This window comes from Diadema antillarum, unplaced genomic scaffold, assembly GCF_040938485.1.
Source record: "Diadema antillarum isolate AM-2024a unplaced genomic scaffold, OU_Dant_1.0 seq00000356_RagTag, whole genome shotgun sequence".
NCBI lineage: Eukaryota > Metazoa > Echinodermata > Echinoidea > Diadematoida > Diadematidae > Diadema > Diadema antillarum.
Window position 1 is genome coordinate 579,881 of NW_027271362.1, and position 14,872 is coordinate 594,752.

Below are 14,872 nucleotides of genomic sequence, written 5' to 3' on the forward strand. Positions count from 1 at the left end.
ATTAACATGATGCAATGTGTGATAAAAAAAGAATAAATCTTTCAGAGTTAAGTGTTATCTACTAAGAAACCAGCCAGCAACAGACGAAACTATATGTTCTATTCTTTTATATCATGTGCAACCTGACCTATTACACGTATGATGATGTAATGTACTATAGAATCTAGACCTATATACTATCACGAGTAGGCCTAGAAGTTTGTTGATACGTACACAAATACAAAGGGATAGAAAAGTTTCAATCCTTTGTTGGATGGGGTGAATGTAGACGAGAAAATGGGTAAATAACAGAAGGTTATATTGTAGTCAGTTTTAACCTTTCACACGGCTTCGTGGGCCTAGATGGATAGATATGTAGGTAGATGGATGGCTGATAGATCGATTGATAGATGTATGAATGAAATGATAGATGGATGCGGATGGTTGGAAGAGTAAAGATAGGGAGAAAGAGAATAAGTGTAAGAAACAAGTAAAACGAGTGCAATTCATTACTTGAACAAAGCGAAAATAATGACGCTGGTGGCGATGCTGATAATGTAAATGATGATGGCAGTGATAAAGATTGTGATGATGTATAGATGTCGTTGATGATGATGATGATGATAATGATGATGGTGAATTCGATTGTAATGATGCTGTTGATGATGCTGGTGATGATGATGGTGGTGGTGATGATGATGATGATGATGGCGATGGTGATGGTGATGGTGATTATGATGGTCATGGTGATGGCGATGACGATGATGGTGATGATGATGGTGATGATGATGATGATGATGATGAACACGTAATTTGGTACTTTGTCATCACATTTCGGGGTATGAGAGGCATCAGTCCCTAGTTTGATTTCTAAAAATTAAATTCCATGACCAACATGATCAATGAAGACAATTTTACTTGTTCACATCTAAACCATTCAAGAAGATCTTAACCTACTTACGTTCAACTTGACAAAAGCTTCTCAATGTAAGGTCATGGATCTTTCTCCTAAGAAGACATCTAAAGCAGCAAAGAAGAAATAGGGAGAGAGGCTGTGAAAATACAGGATATCTATCTAAAACTGGAGAACGAGTTTCATCAGCTTTCTTCGCTAAAGATTTTGGCTACTTTAAAGTTGGCAGACGACATGTTTTGCAAGGATTCATTTGATTGCAAAAGCAGATAAGTACATTTGTGCCCGAATTAAGAAAATATAGCATGATACCGAAATGAAATATAACGGTTTGTGCGTTGTAAGTAGAGCAGAATGTCGAGAAATTTTCACATACTTCTCTCCATCGATGTTTTTGGTACTAATTTTGAAACATAAAATTATCCCTGTTACTTATCATTTTCTGATCCTTCATTATACATAAAAAATAGACTAAGGATCAGAAGTCACCATTTTTTCACAGGCCTACGATATGTATTCTTTCAAATTTTACAGATAGAGAAGCTATGTTTCACTTTCGCCTATTCAGATATCAAATTTGGCCGTCTATTGTTAGATGACCTTACAAGCAACATTTCGTACGTGTGCGTAACTGTCACACATACATAGTTACAAAACCATCCTTGAAAATACACGAATCCAGTTAAGTGCAATTGTCTTTTGTGATGCTACGCTAAAAGGGTACTATATTCGCAATCCCGTCGGCGCAGTGCGGTAAGGAGAACAAATAGAGCAATTTACGTCAAGTAAATATATTTTTGTAGGCCATAAAGAATGGCCATGCTTGCGTCAACGCTGTTATCAAGACAGCTGGAAAACACACGCGGCTGCTGTTAACTCTTTGAATACTACTGGTATTGACACTGCATACGTAAAGATGGCAATAGTGTTGCCTTGTTCCTCAGAGGGTTAACCCGCGAAGACTATTGCAATTATGTGCTATTTCTGCTTTAATCATTATTTCATACTCATTAAATTGGCAACTTTAACTTTGATTTTCTCAAAAAAAAAAGAAATTTATGAAACAGGAAGAGGCAAGAAATTATAATCTTATGAAAATGTGGTATGATATTGCTTACACTTTTTTTAAGAGTTTGCACAAGTACTTTTAAAAAATCTATGAGAAGAAAGGAAAATAATACAAATCTAAGAAAAAAACATTAATGTTATGAAAATGTGTTGAAAATTTATCAATCTGTCAGGCTGCTATGTATGTAGCAATCGAGCTATTTTGTATAAAAAAGGATGAAACAAAAATAAAGCTTCCTAGTGAACAACAAAGATTTATAAAATGAAGGGAAAACAGCTATGTAAATAGAACATTGACCGTGAATAACAAATATCATGATTAAGAGATAAACAGCACCAAATCACAGAAATGCAGTTTTGGGACTTGATGGCTTAAACGAATCAGGTACTTAATGTCCTCTTATCACGCATAGAGAACTGACCACGAGTGACCAAGGGAACTACATCACAGCCTTGAGATTAACCCTATTAAGCCCAAGCTATTTTGACCCCTCGCAGGCCCAAGGGGGGGGGGGGGCACATTGTGCCCCCCCCCCCCCTATATAACTTTTTTATTATTTGATGTATCATCGTCATATTTGGCACATGGGTAGAGTAACTCATACTCTACATGACCGTACATTTGAATTTTCTCAAGGTCACCCATGGAGCGCGCTATTTTCCAAAATATAAAGAAATACATAGGAAATATGCTAAAAACATGATTTTTCTGTATAATTTCTTTATCCTCATTATATATGTCTTATTATAGACCAATCATTTTCATATTTGTCACAAATGATAAGCAAGTGGAATCTTATGATTTGTTACAGTTGAAATTTCTCAAGGTCACCACATGGGGGCGCTATTCATGTCAACATAATAATACATTATGAGACCTGAGATGAAATGTTTCGGATGGGTACATGTATAGTTATGACACTTCATATTTGCATAATAGTGGAATTTCAAGATTGCAAATTGATAATATGATAAACTAATTATATTAGAGGCATAACTTGGGTGAGGGAATCAAAATAACACAAAATAGAAGGGCAATCTTTAGAAAATATTATTTTTTTCAATTATCTCTATTATATCTATTGTTTTATGCCTTTGTCTCATAAAAACAAAGGAAATAATAAGAAAAACTTTCCAGGACCATAATTACTTCAAATTTTGATCCTTCAACAAATTTCAGCCAAGAAACACCCATTTCATCCACTGTAATGCTGTTAAATAAAATGGGAACAGAAAAAAGATGCAAAATCTGACTGACATGGTTGTCAGTTTATGGTTACCATGGCAACCAGCAACATCAAATATAGCTAAATTATATATCAAAATGTTCGCAATAAGATCTTAGGAAAAGTCACCAAATTTGGTTGAAATCGGATAAAGGGCGAAGGAGTTGCAAATGAAAATCTGGTAGGGGGGCACAATGTGCCCCCCTTGGGCTTTATAGGGTTAATGTAGGAAGAAACATGTTTTCTCATCAACTCATAATCACCGGTCGATCGCGACCACGCGCTCTTTGAGTGTTCCTATAGTCGACATTGTTTGATTGGAATACACTCAGATTATCCACCCGTCGCTTTGCCATTTCTGCGCTTGGCTGAAAAGTCGGGGAGCTACATCATGGTGTAAAAAGGAAAAAAAAGAAACAACAGAACGCTCCATTGTCCTTTATTCTATATCTAAAGCTTGATGTTTTCTCCTTTCTTTTTAGTTTGGTATGTTTGATTTTCTGTTGTATTATCTCCTTGAAAATAAAACACATCCTCTATTCATAGGTAGTGAAAGGAAAATCTGATTTTGAGGTATATGCTTAGGTAGATTTTTCATAAAGGTGGAATGAAGTTTTGCCTAACACTGTACTGTTGAAAGCTTTTTCAATATCACATATCATTTTTGTCTAAGGAAACCAGAGCCCAAATATAAATATGAATTCATTAAAAGTAGCAATATTGGGAGAATACATCAGTGAACATTTAAGGAAAATCGGACGTGATACTGTTTAAAAGTTATGTATTTCGATGAATTTCGATGACCTCACTGCTGGATAGAGGACTAAAGAAGATAATATAAATAAAGTACAAGGAGAGTTCCACAAAATATAATTTTTATGAAAGTACACATTCCATAAAATTGTTAGTGACATTATGTCAAGGGGAATATCATTCCCCCCGCTATATAAAAAAGGTAAATCAAGTGCTCTTTCATTCACTTTGCTAGAAAAATAAAATTGATGTTTAATTTTCGATGTATTTTCTTTATATTGTTGTTTACAATGACGTCATAAAGTGAGGTAGTCTCCCCATCTAGCGATGACGGCACCGAAACTTTAAAAGTTTATAACTTTTGAACGGATTGTTCGATTTTCCTCAAACTTTGGCTGATATCTTATAATTCTACTCATATTGCTTCTTTCACTCAATCCACATTTCATATTTGGGTTTTGATTCCTTGAACGTCAAGTTTGCAGGTCTACACGGATCGGTCACATTATTTTTATCATCGTCATTATCATTATCATAATCATTATCATATTTAACAGCATAATGTAAGTATGCATACGAATTCTGATAAATAATGTCATGTCAACATTAAATTGAAAGACGTCTTCGATCTGTATATAGGAACGGGAATATACATCTAGTACATCTAGGCCCCTGCGAAGATGCTGCATTCAAAATAAAAGCTGTATTGTCGAGCCTTCATGGCTTAGTAGGCAAGACCCTATTAATCCCGCGGTCCCTGGTACGAGAGGGTCATCCAAAGAGACCGACACCCAAGAATTATTCTACAGGCACGAATTTGACATTGACTCGTGTGCTGTATGATTCAAATAATGTGTCCAACTCGTATAGCATGCACCCGTTACGAATCCCTCATGATAGCGATTCTGCCCCAGAATAGACAAGGCAATACATCCCCGTTGCCTACCGTCCTTCTAAGCTGTTGGTACCGTGGTTTCTTGCTTTAATCCCAGCAATCTCTTGTTTCCATAGTGGTCACGTATATGAAACACAAATCATAATAATCCAATTACCAAACACGTTGCATGATTTTCTTCCCGATGCACTCATATTGTACAACAAATGTCCATCAACTCCCCAACTTTCTTTTCAATTCAGTTCAATTCAATGTAATTCACTTCATCAAATTCAATTCAATCAATTTTATCAATTCAATTCATTTCAAATCATTAACAATCGTCCGATAAAACATTACGGGAAATTCAATGCAGGATTTTTACATATATAAATGACGATGCTTTAAAAAAGAATTAGCATACAAATCTGCAGGACACCATATACAGAGCAGGTAGATGATACGTATTATAGCAGCCACGTAACGTATGAAACACCTAAATGGATGCATAGTTATTTAGCATACAGAGTGAACCTGCGATACCTCGTTACTCTTCTTTGCATTCGAAAAGCTTCATGCCCGCTCTCAGATTATAATTTATTCATCCGTCTTACTATCGATTTTATATATCGCTGTCCCACTTTTCAAGCCTGGTCATCATTGACTTCATTTATAAGGTGCGACAATACCCCAATTAACCCGGTGCACCCAATGATTCTAATTAGTCTCCATGTTTTCTACTTGGTGGAACTTGATCCTACAAGCAACAGATTAATAAGGGTAACAGTAGGTTTCTATAGGACGAAAAATTTGCGCAACGTGCTACTATTGTCAAACAATAAACAAGTAGTTTAAAAAAGAATAAAGAATGCAAAAAAAGAAGAAGAATAGTCCCACTTACACGCACATACACACACATAGCAAGGGTCGTTAATATTATCATTATCATTAAAAAACAAACAACAAACGTTGAGATGCAGAACGTTGAGATATCTGAGCAGATTGTCCCAGCTGTGGTCATCATTCATGGCAAAGTAAACGTCATGAAATTTCAGACTACTTCAAGAGACAAAAAGAGAAGAAATTGCAGGTGAAAAGATTACGATATATGCCTAGTTATTTGGTCAAGAGCAATGTCATTGGTGTTCGCACTATTGCACATTCCTGCTGCGGTGTCGATTATAATGAAGCAATAGCAGAAAATCCTTTTACAACTGCAACGGAACTGATATTCTTTAATGTAGTAGAACATTTTATCAAGGGTTAGATATTAACCTGAAGATGTCTTGATTTGTTTATGATTAGTTAACTGGTTGCAAGTCGTAATACAACCATAAAATGACGTTGTTAACGTATTTTGCGACATATTCTTATATTCATCACGTTATCATTAGCCAAGTGAGATCTACGTCTTCGTATTCAAATTGATTAAAATCTTGCGTCGAGATGTTTAAAACATTAATCATATTCAGTGCTTATTTATGTCGATGTAGGGCAATTTGTCAATCAGTTGCAACGTCATCTTATGACGCATTAATCACGTCATATCAGATACGTATACAGATGACCAAAAAAGTACGTCTCTTTACGACGCATTTACGATAAATCAAGTGTCAAATGAGCGACGATCGGATGAACAGAAATGAACCTCTTTTTGTGACTTAGTTATCACTCAACCACAGGACGACGACGACGACGACGACGACAAGAAATTTACGTGTCTTTTGTGACATCATATATTAAACTGGTGATAAGAAATTCGTGCCTTTATTGCAAAATAGTGATAACTCGCCGGGCAAAATAAAACTCGCCTTTCTTTTTTATCTGCACCCATTATTTCACGTTGTTCTCACAACCCAAAATTTAAGTAAGCGTGCAGGAGACGGAACATGATGCTCCAGGAGGAAAAACTGGAATCTATCTCTACGACACAAAAGAGACAAGATGGGGACAAACAAAAAATAAAGAATCGTTTTCCTTTCAAAAAACAAAATAATCTCACGAAACGCACCAAGTCTTTGAATCTGCTTATTTTTACATTCTTGGTTACACTTGCGCTGAATGCAGACCTATTTTTCAGCTCTGATTGATGATTATCGCAAACACAAAGACCATGACTCTGGGAATTCGTCGAAACAAGGGACACTCTTGGAGACCCCTGTTGCAACCCCCTCTAACTGCAAACGTTCCTTTCATAACGGTTGGAAAGTAAAGGCCCAGCTGCAATAATTAAGGCGCTTCCTCCTACGAAAACGAGATCATCGCCTTTAGCCAGCGAAAGAATTTTGAAGCGCGATTGTTGAAGACTTAAGAACTAGAATTGTATGTTATGGTGATAAATCCAAAACACTGCAGGCCGCTAACGGGAGAACAAAAGACCACCAAAGACCGAAGCGTCGTGATTGTTTGTCAAGCGGTAGAATACATGCAGCCTTGGCCAGGCTGGCTTCACATTATATAGCACTTCTTGAAATCAGACACACGTACAACGATAGAGAGACAAGTGATCGATTTCTGATAATACGACCCCTGCAGCCCGGATAAAGCAGTTGCCTCATGTATCAAAATACTAAAGAGTGGTACAATGTGCATAGCCCTCTTTCAATTTGAAAAGCTTCCAAAATGTATCTCATGTGTTACCCGGATATGTGGAATAAGCGTTCATAACGGTGATAAACCGGTCCTGGCTTGTCAATGTTAACTGAATATGTCTCGGTAGCCATTAGTTTCTTTCTTTGAAGACCTAAAAAGGTATTATCCGGGTTCCAAATGTGTCATAACCTTCACTTGTGAAGGCATCCAGCCAGGTCTCGATTCGAGACGACATTTCTGATGTTCATTCTACCATGACGCAGGTGGAAGATGTTAAATGATTGATTATCATCCAAAATGAAAACTTTCATTTCTCGCTACCTATTGGTCCCATCTACTCCATGGGCCATTGAACGATGTGAGGGAGCACTACCCCTCGACCCAACCACGAACATGACGAACGCTACCCCTGATATTAAGGCCCAACACCCTCTGAAGTTGTAGACGTACCCCCACCCCCCACCCCCCGAGCAAGAAATAGAAACATGTAAGAGCTGCAGGGAACAATTCTACAATTCTTGTGTATATTTTAAACATGACAAATAAAGAAATATATCTTACCACATGCAGCGGTCAGGTGCACCTGAACTCGGGTATAGAACCCTTCTTCCAAAATTCTTGGTATATCGAAGCATTCCTAAAAGCAGTCACTCTACCTTAATACCATGTTTAATATCAGTTGCAACCATCATCACACACTCAACTGAGCAAAGATAGTGATCGTCTCACCCCACAAACATTCCACATTGAATCTTCACTAAAATAGTGCCTTTTATTACAGGAAATCTATAAGAATTGGAAGGCACCCTTAACGAGATCCGAGTTTACATAATCATTGTAATCATCATGTACTATAATAGTGTTTCCTTCTGACAGTGTGTCTAAAAATGCATTCAAAATATTTGCGACGCAGTTACGGGTTGAAATAAAATTACCTGTCATTTGATGAAACAAATTATATCTTCTGAGTTATTTGATGCTATACTTTGAAACTATGTTTCCGGCGGCCACCACGGCCAGTTTTCAGGCCACTGCGATGAACAAAACGCAATGGACGTGAGACGAGAGACGGGGTGACGGGATAGGCAAACGTGACATACAGTAATTGCAGTGGATGCCGAGTCATATTTTCAGACTGTCCAAAAAGAAAGAATGAAAGAAAGAAAGAACGAAAGGAAGAAAGAAAGAAAGAAAGAAAGAAAGAAAGAAAGAAAGAAAGAAAGAAAGAAAGAAAGAAAGAAAAAAGAAAGAAAGAAAGAAAATGCCACAGTGCTGTCGAGCAACCTAGAAGGCCGTTAAAAAAGGAAACTGTAGGTAACTAAACGTGACAGCACGTAGTAGGTCGTAAGGAAACTAGGAGACGCTGTGGATAATTGTGGTCGTGGCATTTTAACCAAAACGTATTCATTTTCCTCGCATTTAGAGTCAAAATCATGTAAGCAATGTTAGATGGCGTATAAAAGAAAAGGAAATAATCATGATTTCGTCTGTTCTTATTTATCCCGCCTCGGCTTTGCAGATCACTGAGAAGAGTCGAGCCCATCAACACACCCGAAGGATGGGTCGATCCCAACGGGGACACTCCGGGAAAACCAGTCTACAATCTACCACCTGCGGGAATGGGACACTCGCAGATGACGTCGCAATCGGTCGCCTTCGCCGCGGTGCCGAGCAAGCGGGGATCGGCTCTGGCGCCTGTCGGCGATGTCGAAATGGCGTCGTCCGCGGACGTGTATCCGAAATCGTCCACGCTCCCTCCTATAGTGCCACCAGTAACCGAGGTCTCGTCGGGGCCTTCGACGTCGGACAAATATGACGAGATCGGTGCAGTTAGTACCGGTTTGGAGGAATACCCCGCCACCAGTGCGCAGCCCGTAGACGTAATGGACACCGGTGCTGTGAAGGGGAGCGGGCCTTCGAAAAAGGCACTCGTCATCGGAATCGTCGTCGCTGTCACTGTCCTCGTGGCTGTCGTCGTTGGCGCGGTTCTGGGCGCTGTTCGTAAGTGTACATGCTATTTCTGCCTCTGTCGTTTTCAAGTGAAGTTCGCTTGCTGTGAGATTCATACATTAACAAAAAGTTATATTCATTGTGCCGCGTTACGTGTGTTACTATGGGTCAGAGAAAGATGCTTTTGCAACTGTTTTCACGTTAAACAAGTATGGGCTTTCCAATGCAGTGTTTAATAATAATTCGGGAGATACAATTGTAAAACTGCTCAGCGTCACGATAAAATAGCCAATTGGCCTCAAAGCTCAACGTTACTTTGTACAAGCAAAATTATTTCAATTTTGAACGCATGATTCCCTGGAGATTTTAGGTCATTTCATTTTCTTATAATCATGGGACACATCACATTAGTCAGTATGACATTAAGTTCAGGCCTGGTGCTACAATACTTATTTGAGACACGTCACCATTATTGAGTATCATTAATTTTTCGCTCCACGGTCAAATACTTAAAGGAGACCTCCGGATGATTTTCAGATTTTTACATTTGAACAACTATAAATTAGTTATACCGAGGACTGAGTTTCAGAATTTGTGATAATTGGGATGAAGAATAAGAATATTTTCAAAATTTAGAACAAATTGCGATGAACAAGGATGATGACAGGGCAGAGTCACCATAAGAATGCATGAGTTGGGGCTCAAGGAAGCAGAACAAAAGAAAAAGGCATGCATAGATTATACACAGGTGAACTCGCAAGCAAGCAGTATTGTAATGAAATTACACTGCTACATTTCTGAAATATGTGAACCTCCTATGTCATCATCCTTGTTCAGTGTAATTTGTTTAAGGTTTTTCAAACTATTGTTTCTCTGCTCAAGAACCACAATAAATTCCACAAATCTATACCTGGAGTAGTAGATTTATGCACTACATGATGTGAAATTATGAAAATCGTCTGGAATGTCCCTTTAACAATACTTTACAAAATTACTTTTGCAAACTGATAGAAAAATATCCAGGGTCAAATAGACAAACTACTAGAAAATGGATTTCAAATGTCATCAATTAGCATTGCTATGTGTTTAGATTACTATAATAAAGGCCAACCTTTTCAACCATAGTTCCAATATAACGGGACACCATGTAAAACATTTTAGTCATTATTTTCCTCTTTTTCTGTCTTTCTCTTCCCTTCCCAACAGTCTCAGGGGATTCATCCAGTGGTGAGTATTCATATTGTTTTTATTTCAATTTTCTTGCCAGTTTCACACTTCGTCAATTTATTGTACCAGTATAGACGATAATTATCATTATCAATGGTTTTATCATAATAATCCTTGATCTCGTTTAATGGAGCAAATGAGAAATTTTCTAATGAATGGATTAGAAACAAAAACCTGATACGCAGTAGATTATCGTAAGTGCTGATTTGAGAAGTTGTTACATATGAAGAGTTTGTTTGCAAAAACCGATAAGTCCATATTTGCCAAATGGAGATATTTGCGATTAAAGTTTAAGAAAAATTTAGAGAATAATAAGAAAATTTTTGTTTCTTTTGACCATAACTTCAAAAATATACCTTTATATGTAGTGACCAATATATCATTTAAAAGGTATTATTTTGTACTTTTTGACAGAGATCGTACTTTAAAATCTTCAAAAATGGACTTATCGGTTTTTGCAAACAAACCCTTCATATATAGATACACGATACATCTGATCACAGGTGCTTACTGGTGTAGGCAAAACTCTTTTTTTTTTTTTCGTTGCACTACGTGTTTAGCGAACATAAACCAGACATGTTAGAAGAGAGTTGCAATGTGCACGTAATAGAATGACTATAAATTATGCACACAACAAAGGAGCGCATTTTTTTTTGTTTCGTTGGATATCAGTTGTAATTGCGCAATACTTAAGAAGAAATTGAAGTAAGCTCACAAATCTTCATGACTGTTGGTGTTATTTTGAAAATACAAACTGTATAATCGTAAAAAAGTTAGGGCGCAAAGAAGTCAAGAGGATAAATTTACAACCTCACTTTCACTTTTTGGAAATTGAGAACAAATGCAAGAAAAAAAAGACTGTTACATAATCATTTCCTTCCACTTTGAAACTTCTTTGGAAGTGACGTAACAGTTTAGCCTCTTTCGATATGGTTGTGATGTTTAGAAATCGTAAACTATGTCTATTTGGGAAGCATAATATTTTCGATTTTAGTGAGCAGTAATCAATGTAGTTCTTGTGCAAAACAATATAAATAAAATATAAATGGGATGAATGTTTCATCAATTAAAAAAAAAATGTTAAACACAATGTACGAAGCCATGCGATCAATGAATGATCGTTTGGACTGGACATGCTTACAGATAATTGATATCATTAGTTAAATCAAACAAAAACTGAAATTGGTAATTGTCCCACCAATTAAGTTCAATTTCAGGTTTTTTCCTTTTTTAATTCAACAATTTATCGATCATGTAAAATGTGCTTCGACTAGGTGAATGAGAAAAAAAAATCACATCAGTCTAGATAATGATAATACTCGATTGAATAAGCGTCTAACAAATGACATTGTGATATAAGATCATCTAAATTTTAAACTACCTTTCTCTGGTTTTTTGCAGTAAATACTGTCGCACCTACAACGCCTGTTGAGTACGTCACTCAAGTCGTCGTGTGTAAGTACACCGATTTATAATTTGGAGATTAACATTTTGGTGACAGGATAAAGCCTCTTTTTTGGAGACGAATCATTTAGCCAGATAATTCATGATTGTTGTGTATGCCAGTTCGTTTAGGAACAAAACATCCCAAAGTAGGCCTATATCTTGTAACCGATATACCGGTACAGTGTATTCCGATTGCATGGTTAGGCCTGATCTGCACTAAGGTATAATGTGCAGTCACCTGCTTGATTTGTACGTACAGTTGTATAACGTTATGAAACGTAAATTTTCCACGCAACGGAAAGCAAGACAAAGACAAACAAACAAACAAACAAAGGAAATAAGAGAACCAAACATAATCCAACCTCATCAAACAAACTAACAAACACACAAAACAAAATCATATTTCAGGTGGGCCTAATAGGTAATAAACTGTTCAAGGGCAGTACATGTACTAAGACTTAGTATCCCATACATTGTACTATATACGACCCTTCGGGCATTATTCATCTGCTGCCCTCAACGTTCGTGTCTTTCTGAAGAAATCCATGTTGCTTTGCAGTGAATTGAAAAAAAAAAAAAAAAAACCCAAAGCAAACAAGCAAAACATACCAAAAACCAAGCATAGTGTTTGACATAAGATTAGCATGTCGTGCAAATCTTAAATCCTTCTGTCACACACACATACGCACACACACACATATGCACACACACACACACACACACACACACTATCACAATTTCTAAAATCACCAGCATTCTCATTTTCTTGTCTTTTTTTCATCCCACCATCATTTTAGAAGCCCCCCTCCCTCCCCCCCCCAAAAAAAAAAAATGCATACCAAATGTTGATACCATTGAAGTCTGGGGTGCTAAAAACAACAACAGAAAGGTTCATGTGGTAGTCATAACATTATTTCTTTCACACGAGTTGCACATCAGTACCTTAAAGGTTGAAACCTGTCAACAGTGTAATTTGATTCAACTTTGACCTACTTCATCAGTAAAACATTAAGCAAGGTCTCATTCTGTTTTGTACTTATTTGAAGATACTGTAGAATCAGAACTCATGTTGAGTAGTATAGGCATCCACTGTATAACTGGTATTTTTTTCATTTAAAATCTTGTTGTACCATCCACCAATATACTGGTTCATACCAAATCAACCAAACAACAACACTAACAACACAACTGCAGTGAAGACTGCAGTCATTTGTATTTGAGCTTTAAAAAAAAAAGAGATGATTGAAAAGAAACTTGCTAGATTTTATTCCAAGTTTCTGCAAACATAATATGTACAATATACAATTGAATTTTGTGTACACCTTTTGATTGTGCAAATTGGCAAAATTCAACCCTTTGCTGATCAAAACAGGGGAGATCTGGTTTAAAGCTTGGAGAGTTTTCAGACTATCGCACAAAATGAGTTAATACACTGTATTTCACATTTCATTTGTTCTACATACCAGTCTTCCAAGTAAGCATTGTGGAAAATTATCACTTCTTCAATTAAGAACATCCAAGGTTTGTTTCTATCTTTTACTTTCTCCAAACACAAATTGAGATCACTTTTAAATGCTGTGAATGTGGACCTATCAAATGGAGTGTTGTACTGTATGAGGGATACTCACACTGCTGTAGAATGGCCAGCTTCCAGACTACAACCCAGGAATACACATTGTTGTACCATCATACTACTGCCACATTTCACAGAAATACGTAATATGGAAATGCAGTGAAATTAGTATAAAAGTGAATATAATTCTTGGCATTTTCAGCATATGCAAGCTTATAACATGTTGCTGAATAGCTATAGGCCTACTGGGGTAGGAAAAGCAAAAATATTGTCATATAGTGGACTCCCATTATAATGAAGTCCTCGGGACCAGCAATTTTCCTTCGTTAATTATATCAAAATTTGGTTATAACCAAACAAATAAACAATAAAACAGCATGCAGAGGATAATTTTGCAGCCTGAATTTTCATTTCATTGTGACCTGAATTTCTTTATAACCATGTTCGTTATAACGGGAGTGCACTGCACTTACAATCAGTGTACTGTATTTTCATTTTGAAAAGACTCATGTTCACTTGATTATATGTACCGAAAATTTCACATTTGATTTTCTTTTATATTTCAACATGAAAAAAAAAATCATACAGGTGTATACTTGCACCACATTTATAACAAGAAGTCAAACCCATCGTAACCTTTGATGAAGACAATAAAGTATCAGTGACATCAAATCATGCCCAAAGGATTCAATGCTTTAAATATAAAATTGACATTCAACTGTAATGTCTAGCCCCATTTAAATCACAATTCAATTCACTAATCAGCTTGTGTCCATGCCATACTCAGTATTCAAAATACCCTTCTAGGCCATTTTTCATAAATGCACATATATATGGATTGTTTGCAAGGACCTTTTCACAAACTATTCCATCTCCCTTTACTATTTCAATGTATTTTGCTGTGTGGAATCAAGCTTACATGCATTACTTGTAGCTATGTTGGGCAAGCCTTATTCAAGTTTCAGGATATCAGGAACAACTTAAGTTTCAAAGATGTGTATAAAAAAAAAAATGTTTGTAAAGTGGTCGGGTATCACTAAAATCTGGTGTGGCACTTACACGTACAAACTGGCTTCAGTTAAGGCTATGTCGATAAGTGAAATTAAAATCCATGGAAGTGTATTACAGATTTAAAAATGCAAGACAGTGTTATCACAAACTTTGGGCGGGGTTGGTGTCTGTCTGATCGAGGCTTACAGGTCAGGTGAAAGTCTCCATTACACTTGGCAGTTTCCTGATCAGGTTTTTAATTGTCTGCAAAGGTACCATGG